The 18922-nt window shown below is 42.8% G+C and overlaps 2 long non-coding RNA genes and 1 pseudogene across 3 annotated transcripts; all 3 read left to right on the top strand.

The window, feature by feature from the left end:
* The first annotated feature begins 2608 nt into the window (after window positions 1-2608).
* On the top strand, window positions 2609-3915 carry LOC109752882 (large ribosomal subunit protein eL20-like; annotated as a pseudogene).
* A 4216-nt stretch (window positions 3916-8131) lies between these two features.
* Window positions 8132-10856, top strand: LOC141042433 (uncharacterized). Of its 2 annotated transcripts, XR_012205205.1 has the most exons (5): window positions 8132-9087; window positions 9379-9604; window positions 10019-10209; window positions 10295-10345; window positions 10431-10856. It is a non-coding gene; the product is annotated as an uncharacterized lncRNA (long non-coding RNA). The 2 variants fall into 2 exon arrangements; XR_012205206.1 differs by lacking the exon at window positions 8132-9087 and having other exon boundaries at window positions 9319-9600.
* A 2028-nt stretch (window positions 10857-12884) lies between these two features.
* Window positions 12885-13330, top strand: LOC141042434 (uncharacterized). Its single transcript, XR_012205207.1, has 2 exons — window positions 12885-13020; window positions 13095-13330. It is a non-coding gene; the product is annotated as an uncharacterized lncRNA (long non-coding RNA).
* Window positions 13331-18922: the final 5592 nt, after the last annotated feature.

Below are 18922 nucleotides of genomic sequence, written 5' to 3'. Positions count from 1 at the left end.
TGGAGAGTATTAATGCGGCCAGTGTGGGGTGGTTGTGAGGAACTCATCTGGCGAAGTTATTATATCTTCGTGGGACTTTCTGGGTCAGTGCTACAGCGTGAATGAAGCTGAGCTGCGTGCTTGCCTGGCAGGCCTTTATATAGGTATTACTCTTCACCGGTCCATTATTTTGGAGACTGATTGTGCTTTTGTCCGTTCTTTCCTTGCAAATGAGAATCTTGACAGGTCCTCGCTCGTTGATCTGGAAAAAGAAGCCTTGAGTATTTCGAAGATGCTTAAGAATTTTAAAATTGCGAAAATTAATCGGAACGCTAATAAGGTGGCTCATGAAATTGCGAAGTTTAGCTTTATAAGTAAATCTGATGGGATTCTTCCTAATAGCGTCCCGCCCTGTGTGGCGAATTTTGTAATGAACAATTGTAATAACATTATTAATTAATTAATGTATGGGGTTTTTTCAAAAATAATAATATAAAGCCCGTAAATTGGCGTCCGGCGGATTGCGACTTTTATCGTTGGGCAGAGGGAAGGCTATGAAGCTCTGCCTGTGCTTGTTTCCGTCCGTGCTTGTTATGCGAGCTGAAGTTGTGACTGCCGCTTCTCTTTGTCTTTGGGGATGGATGCATCGATGCTTGTCCTCGTAGGTGCATCAATCTTTGATCACATGATGCTTGCCTTGATGTAATGTCCACGAGACCACGACTCCACGGTGCTGCAAGAAATTCTGGCCGATGGTAGTGCGTAACCTGTTTATTATACCGCTCTCAATAGAGAACAACTACTATACGTACGACAATATTTCATCGGACACTGAACCATCACCCTTGATCAAACAGTATCGAACTTCACACTTTTGCATCTCTAACTTTACTTTTTGAACCTTACTAGTAAGGGAACCGCTAGGCGCCGGCCGAACGTTTCGACCGGTCCAGCGCCAGCTGTTCGATCTGACTAACACGGAGGCTACAGAACCGCTCGATTCCTGCTTGTATCAGGCGCGCTCGCGTGGACTAGGTCATCGTCTTCCTCACCGTTGCGAATCCCCTACTCCTCCTCCCCCGCTCGACTCACTACCCACCCACCTGCGCGCCCCCGCACCTCCTCCCCTGTTGCCGGCTCGCCGCCTCACCGTCGTCGCCTCCGGTCGCCGCCCTCGCCGTTGGTCGCCGCCCTCACCTATGTCGCCTTCGTGCGATTCTCATCTCCGTGGATGCAGCAACGTGCGCCCATGGTTGCAGCCTTGTAATCCGGTGGCACCGCTTGCAACCCTAGTGCACGACGACCACGCTCCGGTGCCGACTGTTCGCCGGACACAACACCCCGACGGCGAGCTCACAAAAAAAAAGATGCATCTCTCCTCGGGTTGCCGCCGGTAGCAGCAAAATTGTCCACCTATCGAAGCAAAAACAAGTACCGGTTGGAGCTTTTCACACATACGATTCAAGCTTCCTCTGTCAAACGGTTGCAACTTTTTTAATTCTGCAGAGTCTGGTTGTAGCTAATCCATGAACAGGTGTAGCAAAAATGTCGCGCCGTTGTCGCATGTCGCATCTAAGCTGTGAAGCATGTAGCAAACAATGACGCTGGTAGTAGCAAAAATTGACAACGGTTGCAGCAAAATATCATTGCCGCCGACCCGAGTCGCAGCTAATTGATCTGTACATGGTTGTAGCAAAAAAGCTCGCCGGTGGTAGCTTCGACCATAGCCGGTTGCAGCAAAAAAAATCGTCGCCGCCGTCGAGGTTGCAGCATCATCATGAAGGATGTAGCAAATGCCATCGCCGGTGATAGCAATTGCAGACATCGGTAGTAGCAAAAACTTATGCGGTTGCAGTAATACTATGTCGCTGCCGTCGCGGGTCATGCCCTCGCCGTATTTGGTTGTAGCAAACTCTGCCATGGGTCGCAGCTCCTTCATCTCCTGGTTCCAGAACCTCACACCAACGGTCGCAACCCCCCACCCCCCCTCTCCCCCCCGCGACTTCAGTTGAATCAGTTTCACGCCGGGCCGCGTACCAGTGTGGTCCGAGCTCGTCATGGTTGCACTTGCACGCAGACGTTTTCCGCCCTGCACTGTCAACGAATGGACCATGGATGCGCAAGTGCGTGTGCCTGGGATGGAGCAGTTTGGGGGAGGGTCATCTAGCGGTGAGCGGAGCTAGGGCCGACGAGGGCCATGGCGGAGGAGCGTGAGCTGCTTGCAGCGAGGAAGACGAAGGCTGCGGTAGGGAGACGAGGAAAGTTCCTCGATGGATAATAAAGTGGTTATGGGCCCGTAAAAAAGGGTTGTTGGGCTATGCGCAAGAGTGGGCGACGCCAGGCTGGCGTGCGACGGATCCGCGTGCGACGGATCCGCGCTTTGGCCGGCGCACCGACTCTAAATGTTTCCCTACTAGTAATAGTGCACGCGGAGAAAAGAAAACACCTCACGAGAAAAAGAAAAGAAAAGAATGGCCTGCTGGGCCTTTGGGCTTACGATGATACACCCACCCCACAACGTTCCTGGCCCATTAGGGTTTTACGCCTCGTCCCTTCACCCGCCTCTTCGGCCTCGTCGCACTCTACCAAATCTATAAATCCCCCCGACCCCTTAATCCTTTCCCTGCGGCGCCGCCGTCTCGGAGCATCGCACGCCAGCAAGCCCATCGCCTCCCACCGCAGCACAGCGACCTCAGCAACTCCTGCCAGGATGGTCGCGTTAAGGGTGAGCTCTCTTACTCGTACGCACCGCTATCACGGGGATTAGTTCTCGTCGTGTGATCTGAACTGACCATTTGGCGCTCGCGCTAGTGCAGTTCCACCAGTACCAGGTGGTCGGGAGGGGCCTGCCGACGCCGACCGAGGAGCATCCCAGGATCTACCGCATGAAGCTCTGGGCCACCAACGAGGTCCGCGCCAAATCCAATTTCTGGTGAGGACATGATTCAAATTTGGAAGCCTCTCGAGGATGCGTGAAGAAGAGCAACGGCCAGATCCTCGCCTTCAACGAGGTGAGCTCTTCTTCTACGCTCATTTTAGTTTACTCCGTGGTTGAATCGTACTAGCTTGGCAATGCCATTAGAAGGATATCCGAGTGTGAGATCGTTGTTAATTTATTTGCATTAGTGTACCACCAACTGTTCTCGTTGGTCAAAATGCTACTGGCGTCTGCTGTAACTTCTGATTAATGTTGGATGGTGAAGAATTCAATCATTGGCTTCTAGTGCATGTCTCCCTTATAGTGTTGCCTTTTTTCGATCTGTAGATTGTTGAGAAGAACCCCACCACAATCAAGAACTTTGGTATCTGGCTGTGTTACCAAAGCAGGACTGGATACCACAACATGTACAAGGAGTACCGTGACACCACCCTCAATGGCGCAGTGGAGCAGATGTACACGGAGATGGCTTCCCGCCACCGTGTCAGATCCCCCTGCATCCAGAACATCAAGACAGCCACTGTCCACTTCAACATCTGCAAGCGTGATAACACTAAGCAGTTTCACAAGTCGGACATCAGGTTCCCGCTGGTCTACCAGAAGGTCAGGCCACTAACCAGGAAGCTGAAGACGACCTTCAAGGCATCGATGTGATAACCCATCCCGTCCATAAGCTGTAAGCCTGTCCATTATGAAGTATCATTGCTAGTTCATATTAATAGTATTGATATGCAACATTTTATTCTTCTTAATTCTAGATAGCAGTTCCACGTCGTGCCCTTTATGGGATTGACAACCCTTGTTTAATCTTTGTAACATTTGTGGTTATATGACTGCCTGATACGAGTACATGAACTTTCTTTTTGCTCCAATGTTGTTTATCTGAATCTCTATTTTTTTTCTTATATAATGATTGGGATAAACCATTTGCCAACTAAGGGTTGTAATAATCTAGTTCACTTTGTTTCTCAAATGTACTCTGTCATACTTATGTGTTAGTCTCATTGATTTGCACAATTGGACTTTGTTTCTATCTTTAGCCATGTTGTTATCAGCAGTGATATTATTCTGGCATACACAAGTAGTGATATTTTTGAGTTGTTTTTGAATGAGATACTTCGGTTTTGAACGTCATTACAAAGGTTTAAGTAGTTGGCATGGTAACTTTGCAGTTACCAACAGTTAATTTGGTTCCCCTCTTTTTCCCTACTACCAAAATCATGCTTGTTCTTGGATGTTTTTATTTATGTTCATTAACTAATGGATGGACATCCATGCCAACATTTATAAAATATGTTCATATTTAATTCTGTTTAGTTATCTGCTATTCTCCCAATCATAATTTTGGATCATTATTTTGTGATTTTGTGGGGCAACTTTGCCGAGGCTTCCAAGATGTAATTTGGTTTCCTCTTTTTCCCTGTTGCCTATAACATTTGTCAACTGTATGCTCAAGTTCTTTGACCTTATTAGGTCTATGGTATGCATACTTGTCAACATGCTTGGTAGTTCCACTGTGCCTACACACTGTAGTGAATGTGTATTCTCTAAACTCTGCCGATATATTTGAGTTTTTGTCACTAGATCTCATTTATCATTGGGATTTTGTGAGGCAACTTTGCCGAGGCTACCAAGATATAATTTGGTTTCCTCTTTTTCCCTGTTGGCTATAATATTTGTCAATTGTTTGCTCAAGCTCATTGACCTTCTTAGGTTTATGGTATGCATACTTGCCAACATACATACTGCCTATGTGCTGCAGAGAAGTATATGTATTCTGCAGTTCCAAACTGTGCCTATATGTTTTTGATTTCTGCTCACTAGATTTCACTTATCACCGGTACCTGGTGAGGCAACTTTGCCGAGGCTTCCAAGATGTAATTTGGTTTCCTCTTTTTCCCTGTTGCCTATAACATTTGTCAACTGCATGCTCAAGCTCATTGACCTTATTAGGTCTATGGTATGCATATTTGCCAACACGCTTGGTAGTTCCACAGGGCCTATACACTGTATTGAATGTGTTTTCTCTAAACTCTGCCGATATATTTGAGTTTTTGTCACTAGATCTCATTTATCATTGGGATTTTGTGAGGCAACTTTGCCGAGGCTACCAAGATATAATTTGGTTTCCTCTTTTTCCCTGTTGCCTATAATATTTGTCAATTATTTGCTCAAGCTCATTGACCTTCTTAGGTTTATGGTATGCATACTTGTCAACATACATACTGCCTATATGCTGCAGAGAAGTATATGTATTCTGCAGTTCCAAACTCTGCGTATATGTTTTGAGTTCTGCTCACTAGGTCTCATTTATCACTGGGACCTGGTGAGGCAACTTTGCCGAGGTTTCCAAGATATAATTTGGTTTCCTCTTTTTCCCTGTTGCCTACATCGAGTTGCTTGGTTGCTTGAGCTCATTGGCCTTATTTGGTTTATGGAAGGCATCCTTGCCAACAGCGCCCTAGCCAGGCCCAGGGCTGCCCTGGCCGTGGACTGGGGCGTGAAGAGAAAACTCTTCGTATAAGTGTTAGCAAAGCATAAGGTGTTTTGCCATACTTTTTGTTACCTGAAGTGTAAGTTAAGTTCATGTGGTTATGACTTATGAGGCAACTTTGCCGAGGTTTCCAACAAATAGCTTGGTTCCCTCTTTTTCCCTGTTGCCTACATCACTAGCTGCCAGGATGCTCTAGCTCCGTGACCTTCAAGGTTATGGCAGGCATCCTCGCCAACATCCTTTTATCTGTAGTTTTATCTAGTTAAAGTGCATTTGTTGCAAGGAGTACCAAGTTTCAATATCTTTGTAAAATAGTTGTTACTGTTGAACTGATTTGGTTTGACTTGTGACTGAGATTATCTATTTAAAACAAGTTCTTTGTTTCAGTTTTGAACTAAATTGCCAGCAAATATTTGTGCGCCAACCTTCAATGGCGTCCTTACTCTTCCAGCTTGCTTTACTGTGCCGGACGGACTATTACTCCATTGGGCGATTTGATATGTTTGGCAATTAGATAATTTGCCTGTTCTGAAGGCTTGCCATTACTATGCCAGATACGATTTTGCTGCTGTATGTTTAAAATTGCGTGGCACCTCCAAATGGTGTAAAACATTAGTCAATTGAAGTTGATGGAAGGATCCATGCAGTCCTATGCACTTTGCTGCTATATGGTTTATATTGCCTCTGAACTGGAAACTGGAAGCCCAGTTTGAAATGAAAATAGGAACTTGGGAAGGAAAATATAGTGAAAGTAATAGCTTACCTCCGTTCTGTCCCATCCGTATGTGCCAACTATGTCACAACTCACTGTGGCCACCAGATTGACAAGAGTGAACATTTATGTTAAGGAAAGTGCTGCTCATGTTATTATTCACAAACAAGGCAAAATGACAACAATCGTGGAAACTATCGCTAACCTAGGAAGTTCATGAGCAGGGGAAGAAAAAGTGGCTTCGTACGAACAGAGGAAGAAGTGCAGGGTAGAGGGTGCAAGGGGAGAACAGTGCAAAAGGGGCTGGATGGGATAAGAATACAGGGAGCAAGAATAGAGCTTGTATGAGGCGCAGCCTACAGGAAGCTATCTAGTCTTTTCCTTTGAGAATGTAAGCAATGATAGTGTGGAGTTCATGGTGTACAATGATATAAACTTCTCCTTAGGGGGATTGATGGCTCTGTCACTCATGTTGCGAAGGAGGTGGAAGGGAGAGAGGTGGATTACACAGAGAAGAGAAAGGAGTCTGTAGGTGATGGGAAGGAAGAAAACTTGCATCGGCGGCCTCCGATCAGGAAAACGATTGGATGGAACTGTCTTGGGATGCTCTTAGCCACGGCAGTTCGTGAGCTCTTGATCTTAAGTGTGAGTTCAAGGCCGTTCGTGAGCTCTTGATCTTCAAGGGTGAGTTCGAGCAGATATCATTTTTCTTTTGGAGTCTCATTGAACATATAAACCCTCCTAGAGTACCCGCATAGCTGAGGGCATCGCTCGCGCTTGCCACTTTTGACCACCCGATTGAGCTGGTACAGTAATATTTTGGCTGCTGGCGGCTGGTTAACCGCTCGCTTGTTTTTACTTTTGCGTCTGGTTCACGAGAGAATGACATGTGGGGCTCGTTTGGCGTGGGGCCGCGAGCTACACGTGAGTTTTCTTCAGCTTTTGGTACGCGAAGTCTGCGTCGCTTGCTCGTCAATCGCGATCTGGGTAAAAGGAACCCTAGGCCCACGAGCCAATCCCGCCCTCCTCGCCAATCCCGTAGCCGCCTCCCTCGCTTCCTCCACAGTCCCGCAGCCGCCTCCCCCGCTTCCTCCGCACCTCGCCCCGTGAGCCCCGCTCCCCTCCTTCCCTGCTCTCCGCTATGCCGCCTCCTCTCCTTCACTTCTCTCTCCGGCGGCGGCGCCGAAGAAGGCGCACATGGGCGATGGATCCGTGCCTGAGAAGAGCGGCGGGGATTGCACTCCGGCCGCGGTGGGGTGCAGCCGCGGGAAAGATGAACTAGGTCCGCCGCTCGTCTTCGTCTCCTCGCCCCACCCTTGCTGCCTCCATGGCCAAGCGCATGTAATTTTTTTCCTGGCCCTCCATGGTACTCGTTGCCGGTGGGATCTCGAGGAACAGGTGACCTCCATGGCGCTCGTTGCTGCTCTGAATAGGTGAGCCCCCCTCTCTCTTTTCCCCCTTACCCTCTCTTTTTCTCAGCCTGGCTGCTGCTCATCCTCCAATCTCTTCCATTCAGGCAGGGTGGACGCAGCGCACACGATCTCTAGGAAGGCCACGGGATGACTGTGTGATGCAGTGAGGACAACAACAAATCTATCCTCGTTGAGCTACCACCCCGACGGCTGCCTGCAGAGGAGGAGAGTTCGAGGACATCTTTCAGTTCATGGGGGAACTCGAACACGGGTAAGCTCTTTTCCTTACCCTGTCTTCCCATGATGAGCTGGGCTCATCTCTCTAATTCATGTCTTCCTAATTTTTTGTTGTTATGCAGATAGGGTTTGGGCGGAGGTTGATTCCCCTCCGACCGAGCGTACCGAGTTGCTTTGCTGTACAAAGATCCCTTTTTGATGGTGCCATGGTGCTCCTCTCTAGGCAAGCTGCAACCATCCTCCCCCATCATTTCTTGTATTTTCTTTTTAAAATTTTACACACTGAGCTATAGGTTGATCAGATCTGTTGTATGAGTCAGAACCTGCATAAGAACAATTATCAACTTTTTAATGTGCAGGTTTATGACTACATTACAGATCTTGGTGGCTGCCTGTACATGCCATTTCAGTAGTTGGATTATGCATTACCTGCAATTAGTCAAGTGATTAGTTATTACCAGTAGTATCTGGACCTTATTTGGTTTGGTCAATTTAGTCATTGAACATCCATTTTTCTAAATTTATTGGTATTTTTAATATGCCATTTGTGTCAGCACACTAATGTCAAATCTTGTAATTGTTTGTCTACCAGGAAATCGTATTATTAAGGTGTCTCTGTTACCAATGGATAATGAGTAAAAACTTCATTTGTGAATATTATATGCCAAAACGTCTTCCTTTGTGCTGCTCCTGTGTCTAAGAAATTCACAGGGAAGAGGCCTTACGATAGAGGGTTTTACTTCTCTTTTCTGCTTTTTTTTCATTCACCATACACAAATCTTGGTCTTCAATTTATTTTATTTCCCATGAGTGACCTGACATTAATGTGATGCTATGTAAGCCTAGAGTGTAGAGTGAGTCAAGTATGTAGTAGATGCACTAATTTGGCTCATTGCCTTGCTTCACTGCTGTGTAGATGCAAAACTTTGTTCTCTTGTGCTGAATGTTTGTCACTGTTTTCCATTTTTGCTCATTCTGATCTAACCAAATGGACCCCATGGATTTGAGGTTGTCATGCATGTCATATTTGGATATGCCCTTATTTGTATCAAAATATATGGATGGTTGCTTTTATCATTTCCATCTATATATTTCACTTGACTAGCCATTAGCGCTGTGGGTTGCTACCGAGTGAACTTTTTTTTTAATTTGCATTGTTTGTCATTCTCCTGCTTATTATTGTTCGTTTCAGTTTGTAGGGCTTGTACACTCCACTGTCTAAAATAAATCTAGCCAAAAGGTGGTTGAGAGACATTTTGTGGTGCCACTATTTTCTTCCAGGTTTAGGCGCTTTGACTCTACTAACTTTAGCTAGGTTTGTATCATCTGATCTACCACGCTACCTATTATTAGTGTATTTGCAAGCTATAGAGAATTGCCGATCAACATGTTCAAAGTCGTATCCTCTTATACTTTGCTGCTTATTGCTATGTTCACTTCAGTAAGGTGTAATTTGGTGTTCTTTTATTTCTTCGGCACAGATGCTATTCAGTGCAACCTTCATGTGCACCTTGACTTCTATGGATGATCTTGTACATAATTTGCTCTTTTTTATTAATGTGTGGTTTTATCGGTTAATTCCCTCTCTTTTTACTTTTCATGTCAGGTGCTACATGTGCTTTCTATAATGGCAAGGATAAATTACTACCCTATTTCGGTACAATGCAGATCAAACATTCATGTCCTAAAATGATTTGCTTGGCTTCATGCAATTGAACTGTTATCGCATATTTACGAGCCCCTGGCAAGCCGGCATTTAGGTCTCCGACTAAAGCTCCTCCTCGCCACCACGGGTGCACGCCGGCGTGGCCACCCTTCCCTCCCAACTGTAGGTACTCCCCGGGTCCCCTCCGTGGCCTCTCTCTACCCCTGGCATGTCTCTCTTCCTGACCTTCTCTGTACCAGTATGAGTTGGTTGGTTACATGTTTCTTTTCTATGCTGATGCATATCTTATTGCTAGCTTGTGTAGGATAGGGACCCATCCTACATATGAATAGGAATCCATTCCTACAAAACCAAGGACTAATCCTACATATGAATAGGAAACCAAGTCCTATAGGAATCCTATCCTATAGAAAATTTAAACCTATAAGGTCTCTGGGCAACTCGGCCTTCCAGGGGCTCACTCGATTTTGTTACTTCTTGGCCATCGGATGCTGGTCAAACAGGACGTCGGTGTGGTGCTTTTTGTTGGATCATCCCGCGCGTCGTCGCATTCTGTTTTGACCGGGCGGTGAATTCGCAGGGGCAAATGACCTGTGGGCTCAGGTTGTCTAGTGATTGGCTGGGTCAGCCGTTCTTGGGTGTCTGTGCGGCCTCTCCTGGGTCAGATGTGAGAGGAAACTGAGAGGGAAGATCGGACGACCAGGAAACGTCTATCTCGGGGGATCGCTGGGAGGCCGAGATGCCCAGATCAAAGTGGAAATATCCTACCTGGTAAAATAGATTTGCTAAGCAACAAATTATCTCGACACATACTATTAGATTGAGTTTTTAACTAATTTATGATTTTGTTGGCCAGAACCGTTGTTGATGCAAAGATGTGCCACGTGATTGTTATAGTGAGAGCAATGTATGTTTCTATCCTTAGTTTATGCTCTCTCTCCCCTCAATAAATATGACACATACAACTAACATATTCTCTTATTTTTTTGCAGGTATGACTGCATATATTCTCTTTGGACTTTTTGAACCAAGTCGCAAACATCTTAGAAAAGGACAGTGTGTGTGAGTTTTTCTATATCCAGTTTGAATTCAGAAGCATTATGAATTCATTGTGTGCTTCCCTCCTCTTCCAAACTTAGTTTGGTTCTAGCAATAGTTGGTTACTTCTTTTACCTATTTGCCGCTTATGTCTCCTACTCTTCATGGGAAGATAAGAGTTGTATCTACTGCAGTGTTTGATTTAAGGATCTGCTAGGCATGTCATGGCAAGTAATTTTACCTGCCAATTGCCATGCTCTAGCATAAATTATGTCCTGTTGTAGCACCTGACATTCAGAAACTCGGTGGCCAGGTATCATCCTTTAGAGAAAATAATACCTTCCATTCAGATTATTAATGCGTAATATTTTGCTTGAGAACACTACTGTGGTTTGCCATGTGCTACACCAGCAAAAAGCTAAGGTCCTATTTCAGTGAACTAGCTACAGAATCAGCACACAGATTTGCTTCTCCTGAAAGATTTTGGTGTTTGTTTTCTCATCCTGAAATCATTTTTTTTATTTGTAGGACCTTTAGTATTTTTCTATATGGTGTGGTAAATATTGTTAGTTCTTTTGTCTTCTCTATTTTCTGGAGATCTGTCAAAAGCCCTTTTAGTCGTTGCATTATGTATGCCACTGCCTGCCTTGGATCTTTGGGAAACATGTACTTGGCCATCTCACTCAGGTTGCAGCAGCTGGATGCTGTTTTTTATTTCTAAATAAAATGGTGCCACTGTTTTTGTCCCAACAGAAATTACAAAGCTTAACATTGCATCTTATAGCGGGTATTTGTGGGCTGTAAATCACATGAATCCATGTTTCAAGAAACATTGATTTTCCTGTTAATTTCCATGTAAATGAACATTTTGGTTACTTCCAGCAACTTTTAGATTTGAGCATTTTGGTTTGCCATTTAAATATAATCCTAGAATGACTACCACATGAGATTAAGGAACTTATTCATATAACTGTAATTACTAATTATTAATTACCATTCATACTGTGTTTTGCATATTCTTCTGCTATAAAAAAATTATCATGATATCGCTGACATGTGAAGTTCTACAGGGCAATGTGTTTGTCAGTCTTGTTATCAATTCAGTACCGACCTTTGGCTGGCAAAGAAAGTGACACATTTTCTGATCATAGTTAGCTACTACATAAAAGGTACTCCCTCCGTTTCAAAATAGATGACTCAACTTTATACTAACTTTAGTACAAAGTTAATACGAAGTTGGATCATCTATTTTGAAACGGAGGGAGTATGACAGAATTTTGTTGACAGAGCTTGCTGAAAATATCGGTCATCATGTAATAGTTACACCTCTTGAGTCCAACTACGAACTCTTTCATTATTGGATCTAAAGTGTTTGCATCAATCAGTTCATACTCCCTCTGTTCATCAATATAGGACGTTTTAGACTGACCATACAACTCTCCAAAGCGTCTTGTATTTATGAACAGAGGAAGTATTTGTTAAGTTAGCTTCTGTCCTGCACCTTTTATATGTGTGTCATACCGATATCTGAAGGTAAAATACTGAAACACATATATTGTCTGTCATGTTTTTTTGAATTCAGCTTATCTTATGGCCTTGCATGGTGTGCCTCCATGGATGGAGCTTTCCTTGGGTGCCTTGTTTAATGTTTTACCATGGCTGGATCATTAGTTGAGGCCCTTTCTAGATAGGGGACATTTATATAGTACCTAAGAGAAAGGGAACAAAATTGGTCCGCAAGCTATTCTTGCATGTTTTACTCTGAGTTAGTTAAGTCTTTGTTCTATACAAAGATAAGCTTGTGATTCTTTCGAATTATATAATATTTTTCTTTCAAATTCAGCATATTCTTATTTTTTCATCTTAAATATTTAGCATATTCTTATATAACCCATGCAATTTTGCAACATTTAAGCTATTGTTTCCTGAATATGTTGCTGTAGTTAAAAAGTTTCTACTACCCAGTATGGTCAGGAAATTGCAAAAGAGTCGAGGTAGTATTGAAATTAAATCTAGGACTTGGCTCCTTCAGGTATTTCAAGGGAAAAACAGAATCTGTTTAACTAATTTTCTATTTTGTTTATTTATGCATCTGTGAACATAGCTTTCCACTTTAGCTCATGTATAAACTGGATGGCAAAATAGACTTTGCCCATTTCACACCTATGTCGTCTTATTAGAAAAATAGAGTTTGTTTTATAGCTGATGCTCAATATGTTTTATCCATTGGTGAATGCTCAACTTTAGCTCATAAACTACTCCCTCCGTTTCAAAATAGATGACCCAACTTTGTACTAACTTAGTATGGGTTTTACATTGTTGTACAAAGTTGGGTCATCTATTTTGGAACGGAGGGAGTAGATGGCAAAGCTAATTCTTATGGGGCTTTTGCCACTTTTTGTTTTATGGCTGTCTACACAGCTGAGGGCATGCTTCTTTCTTGCTAATTGTCAATTCTTTTGTACAGTGTCTTTCAGCTACTTATGCTATGCTAGGCAATGAGAGTGTACATAGCATGTATGGGTTTTACATTGTTTTGCACAGGTAGAGATACATCACATATTCTTTTTCTCTTGACATTGATGGGTATATTGCCGAGTCCTTTCTTTTGCCACAAGCGGTAGTAGCTGTGCCATTCGACTCAAAGGACAAAGTGTTGATCACAAGGGGGTAGGGTTTAGGATATGTACACAAGAGAGTATATAACCAAATTATATGATGTAATTGATTTCTATTTCTATCAACTCCTCGTGTACTCAATGTTCATGAGTTCGTGTATTAAGTACTACATTGTATTGTCGCCTCTGTTTAGCTCTTTTTTTAATGCAAGTTTAGAGCTACTCGGACTTCCTAATTGCAGGCTATATTAAACTACCGATGATCTAATTTGTGGCATTATTACCTTAAGAAAAGATTTGTGTTTAATTTTCTTTATATGTAGGCGTATAAGTTCTTACCAAATGAACTTGCTCGGATTTAAGAGGTTACTGAAAAAATGCAAATATTTTCAACGCGGACATGGTTTTAAACGGGTCTTTGCGCCATTTGGCGCAACAGGTCATCTAGTATCAATAAAATAAAAGCTGGCGAGCTATGCTGTAAGTTACGTTTTGACTCCCATGTTTCTGAGAGTGATGGAAAAGCTGGTGGTCTTGAATAATAAAGTCGAGTTAAATTATTTGTCTATGTATTTTATTGATATTTTGGTTATGAAAGAGGATCTTGTGGATTGGCGTTTTACGGGGTTTATTGTCTACCCGGGCTGGAATGATAAACATTTATCCTGGACTAATCTCTATATGCGCATAAAAAAGAAGGGTGATTTCAACGAGATTATATATGCGCATAAAAAAGAAGGCGGCAAGGCAAGACCAAATTCGTTGATGGGAGATTTCCGTGACTGTTTGGGAGAATGTGGATTGGAAGACATGGGATGCCTTGTGACTCGTTCACGTGGAGGAGAGGTGAAATTAGAGAGAGACTTGACCTTATGGTATGTACTAATATGGATTGGGCGAGGAAATTTCCTTTGGCCGTGATTATTAATGAAGAGCATGTATCATCGTCCTCTCATTCTGGATACGGAATATTTTGATGGTAATATGTTTACCCGCCCTCAGGGATGAGTAAAGCAGTTTGAAGCTCGTTGGCTTCAAGAGGAAACGGATACGGAAATTGTTCATACTACATGGGATAAAGCCAAGTTAAGGTGTATTGGGCCTTTCCTCGCTGTGCGCACATGGGTACAGGCGGACCTGCATATTTGGGATCGTGATACTCTGAATAGCCCGGAATTAAAAAGAATTAATAAATTAAAAAAAGAGTTGGAAAAGCTTCGAAGGGGACCTATGCATGCCCATTCCCAAGTGCGCCAAAAGAAGATTCTTGTCCTTGTTGAAAATCTTTTGGAACAAGAGGAGATTTATTTGTTACAACGTGGTCATGCAAACTGGCTTTTACATGGAGACTGCAATATCATTTTCTTCCATAATGTGGCTACGACGAGAAGGAAGAGAAAACAGGTTAAAAAACTACTCGATGATACTGGTGTTTGTGTGCAAGATTCGGAATTGAGGGACCATATTAGGGGGTATTTTCAAATCTTTTTACCTCCATCCGAACAATGAGGTTCTCTCTCTTGTTCAAAGAAAGGTAACGGATGAGATGAATAAGGCCTTGCTTGCTCCCTACACGGTTGAGGAGGTTCGAAAGGCCCTATTTGATATTGGTCATTTGAAAGCGTCGGGTCCAGATGGCCTTCATGCGATCTTCTACAAAAGATTTTGGTCTATGTTGGGGGATGATCTGATCGAGGAGGTTCTACAAGCTGTGAATACTTGTACTATACCATCTGGATGGAATGAGACTACAATTGTAATGATCCCAACGGTTAGTTCTCCAGAGAAGGTAACTCAATTTAGACACTTGTGTAATGTGGTGTATGCAGTTATATAAAAAATGATAGCGGACCTCTTGAAGCTAATCCTACCAAAGATTATCAGCCCAACTCAGAGTGCTTTTGTTTTTGGAAGACTGATTACTGATAATATTTTAGTGGCATATGAGTGCTTCCATACTATAAAGAAGAAAAAGGTGGGTAAAGATGGTCTGTGTGCAATCAAATTGGACATGCATAAAGTATATGATCAAGTGGAGTGGGTTCTCTTGAAAGGAATTTTACTGAAATTGAGATTAAGGAGAATTGGGTGAATCTAATCATGTAGTGTGTTTCCATGGTGGAGTACCATGTCCGATTTAATGCTGAAGAAACGAAGAGTTTTAAACCTATGAGAGGACTAAGACAGGGGGACCCTCTCTCGCCCTACTTATTCTTGTTGTGTACTGAGGGTCTGACAACCCTTTTAGCGAATGCAGAGGAGATTGGTAACATGTCTGGAGTTAAGGTCAACAGAGATGCCCCAACGATTTCTAATTTTCTCTTTACATGACTCTCTAATCCTTATGAGAGCTAATGCCATGAACGCCGAGGTGCTGAAAGCTGCATTGGACTCCTATCGCGCCGCTTCGGGCAAATGGTGAGCTTGGAGAAATCGAGCATCTTTTTTAGCCCCAATACGAAAGTGGAAGATAAGGCGCAAATTTGCACAATCCTGAATATTATGACTGAAGCCCTCAACGACAAATATTTGGGGTTGCCAGCCAACGTCGGTATGGACAAAAGTGACTGTTTTCAATTCCTGATCAAAATAAAAATTAGTGGATGGAAAGAAAAATTGCTATCTCTCGGAGGGAAGAAAATTCTCCTCAAGTCTGTTGTACAAGCTATTCCCACCTATGCCATGTTGGTCTTTAAAATTCCTATTTTTTTGCAAAGGAATAATTGACGCGATGTCGCAATTTTGGTGGAGTGACGAGGACAACATGGCTTGGTGGAAAATGTGTGTTCCAAAAGATCAAGGAGGTATGGTATTCCGTGATATTCACTGTTTCAATCTTGCTTTGCTAGCTAAACAAGCGTGGCGTCTACCGGAAAATCCCGACTCTTTATGTGTATCTATATTGAGAGCTAAATATTTCCCTGATGTGGACCTAATGAATTCAAGCATAAATAGGGGCTCATCTTTTACCTGGCAAAGTATTATGGCAGGAGTTAATTCACTGAAAAATGGGTATATCTAATGAGTGGGAAATGGACAGAATATCGATATTTGAAAAGATGTTTGGATTTCGCATTGTGCAAATAGGAAAATTATTTCCCCAAGAGGAAGGAACCTCTTGTCAAAGGTTTCTGATCTTATTGACCCAACCACGAATTTGTGGGATGAAGATTTGGTGAGACAAATGATGTGGCCGATCGATGCTCAACGAGTCTTTGCGATCCCCCTTCCTTGGCACAACCTGTTGGATTTTATTGAGTGGAGTTATACAAAAAATGGGTTGCTCACTGTTCGATCAGCCTATTTGGCGGAATGGACCCTACAACATGGGACAAAATTGCATTGTACTAATTGTATGGGGTGAAGTAATGTTAATCCCATCAGGGGTAAGATTTTGCAATCTATCTTGTCCGGCAAAGGTGATTTTTTTATTTGGCGTACATTGCATGGAACTCTCCCATGTCATGTTACGCTTGCAAATAGACACATGAAGTTACGCCCACTTGTCCATCATGTGAAAATGGGCCAGAAGATACAAAGCATGTGTTGTTCCTATGTCAGAAAGCAAGGGAGGTTCGGAATCGACTGAGAATGGACGAGGTTATTAGCAGAGCCTGTGCCATTGATCGTGCGGGAGAGGCTGCCCTCGAATTTCTACTACTTTTGCCAGACCAGGATTCTTTTTATAATGGGCCTTCAGAATGCTCATGAAGTGACTTCCATTACAGCTTGGTACTTATGGTGGGAGAGACGTAAATTGGTTCATGAAGAAAAATTCCAAAATGCATGCCAAATCTCTATGGTGTGCGTGCTTTGACGGCAAATTTTGTTAATACCGCTTCACCAATGGCTTCCAGTAAGAATGGGGGATGGATTAAGCCCCCTACGGGCTTTGTTAAGTTAAACGTGGATGCATCTTTTGACCATGATCTGTTTAGGGGCACAACTGGCGTTGTTCTTAGAGATGACGGATACGTGTTTAATGTATCTATAATTTATGAAGTATTCATGCCATGTTTACAACAATTTTATATGGTTTTGGTGCACTTTTATATGATTTTTGTGGATTAACCTATTAACCTAGTGCCTAGTGGCAGTTGTTATTTTCTGCATGTTTTTTTTCTTCTAGAAAATCCATACCAAACGAAATCCAAATGCAATGAAAATTTACGGAGATTTTTTATGGAGAAGAAGAGACCCACAGAGCTTAAGGACTAGAAGAGGTCCAGGGGGCCACAAGCCTGGGTGGCGCCCCCCCTAGGGCGCGCCACCTGAGCTTGTTGGTCCCTTGGGAACCCTCCTGGCATGATTCCAACGCTGAAAATTACTATAAATATAGAAACTCCCGAAAGTTAACCTAGATGAGTTTTTTCACCGTCGTAAGCCTCTGTTTCGAAGTGATCACGTTCGGAGCTCCGTTCCGGCACCCTGCCGGAGGGGGGAAGTCATCAACGGAGGCCATCTTCATCATCCCCGCTACTTCCATGATGAGGAGGGAGGAGTTCACCCTCGGGGCTGAGGGTATGTACAAGTAGCTATGTGATAGGGCACGATCTTGATGTACCATGAGCTTTGTTAATATAGTTGGATCATATGGTGTTCTTCCCTCTATATTTGTTGTGATGAATTGAGTTTTGCCCTTCGAGGTTTCATTATTATCGGATTGAATATATTGGATTTGAGATCACTTGATGTATGTCTTGCATGTTGATACTCGTGTTGATAATGAGGTATTCTATTGAGTCACTTGATATACGTTTTGATAATCAACTTGTGGATTCCCGTGGTAACATTGGGGTAATGTAGGCACATAGGTTGATACCCGTTTTCATCCTACTTTCTCCAATAGAAACTTTGGGGTAATCTTTGAAGTTCTTTGTGTTGGATTGAATATTATGAATCAAAAATTGTTTTATGCATATCGAATAATTAACTCACGGATACTTGTGGTGACATTAGAGTTTATTGATGCGTATCATATGGTGTTATTGTAATACGATCTCTAGGCCTGTTTGCGACACTTATAGGGATGGCTCAATAGATTGATCAGAAAGATAACTTTGAGGTGGTTTGCTACCTACAACAGTTTTATCTTATGTTCTTCGATATTGATAACAACTTTGGAGTTATTCTTTGTCGCACATTGAGGGATTGTTATATGATTCAATTATGTTAGCACTGTTGAGAGATTGCACTACGGAAAGTATGAACCTCAGGCCTTGTTTCTAAGCATTGCAATGCTGTTTGTGCTCACTTTTATTACTTGTTACCTTGCTGTTTTTATCATTTCAGATTATAAAAACCTATTTCTACCATCCATATTACACTTGTATCACCGAACTAGTGCGCCTATACAATTGACAACTATATTGGGTGTGTTAGAGACAAAGAGACTCTTTGTATTTTGATTGCAGGGTTGTTTGAAAGAGATCACCTTCATCATACACCTCTCAGGATTGATAAACCTTAGGTCATCCACTTGAGGGATATTAGTTGTTGTCCTACAAAACTCTGCGCTTGGAGGCCCAACAGAGTTTACAAGAATAAAGTTGCGTAGTAGACATCAAGCTATTTTTGGCGCCATTGCCGGAGAAGTGAGTGCTTGAAGGAATATATTTAGGTCTCGTAATTGTATCTAGTTTGGGTTTATAGAAGAAAACTACAAAAAAAATGGAAGTGAAGTTGTGCCAAATTGCTTAGATTTATTAAGGCTTTCGTAAAAACGATGGATAAGAAAATTGTGCCAAAGTGTTAGAAGAGGAATTCAATAAAATGTATGGCATAAAACCTCTCAATGATAAGAATGATTGCAATGATATCAGTATGAA

Source organism: Aegilops tauschii, chromosome 3 (genome assembly GCF_002575655.3).
Source record: "Aegilops tauschii subsp. strangulata cultivar AL8/78 chromosome 3, Aet v6.0, whole genome shotgun sequence".
Taxonomy (NCBI): domain Eukaryota; kingdom Viridiplantae; phylum Streptophyta; class Magnoliopsida; order Poales; family Poaceae; genus Aegilops; species Aegilops tauschii.
Note: the sequence above shows the minus strand (reverse complement) of the source record. Positions and strands in the feature narration are given on the sequence as shown.